Here is a 559-nt window from a genome sequence, read left to right as displayed (position 1 = left end):
ACATTTAAGTTTTGATCAATCTGGAGTTAGTATTTATGTATGGTTTGAGGTACAAATCTTGTTTAATTATTCTACAAATGGATATCCAGTTTTGCTGGCACCATTTATTAAACAAACATTCTCTTCTCCATTTAATGGATTTCAGCCCATTGTCAAAGATCAGCTGATGATAGGTTCATGGATCTATTTCTGGGTTTTCAATTCTATTCCATTGATCTATGTGTCTGTCATTATACCAATACCAAGCAGTTTTGACTGCCGTGGCTGTATAATAAGTTTTGAGATCCGGCAGTGTGAGACCTGTCTTTTTCTTCTTCAGTAGTGCTTTGCTTATTCAAGGTCTCTTTCCTTTCCATATAAAATTAGTGAATGGATTTTCTATATACTTAAAAAATGTTGATAGGATCTGGATTGGGATTGCATTAAATATATAGATTGCTTTGGGTAAAATTGACATTGTCACAAGGTTCAATCTTCCTATCCATGAGCATGGGATGTTCTTCCATTTATGTAGATCTTTTATGGTTTCTTGAAGTAGTTTTTTTATAGTTTTCTTTGT

This window comes from Orycteropus afer, unplaced genomic scaffold (assembly GCF_000298275.1).
Source record: "Orycteropus afer afer isolate SDZICR_OR568_19922 unplaced genomic scaffold, OryAfe1.0 scaffold00004, whole genome shotgun sequence".
Classification (NCBI taxonomy): Eukaryota; Metazoa; Chordata; class Mammalia; order Tubulidentata; family Orycteropodidae; genus Orycteropus; species Orycteropus afer.
The sequence above is the reverse complement of the archived record's forward strand: the minus strand, read 5'-3'. Positions refer to the sequence as shown.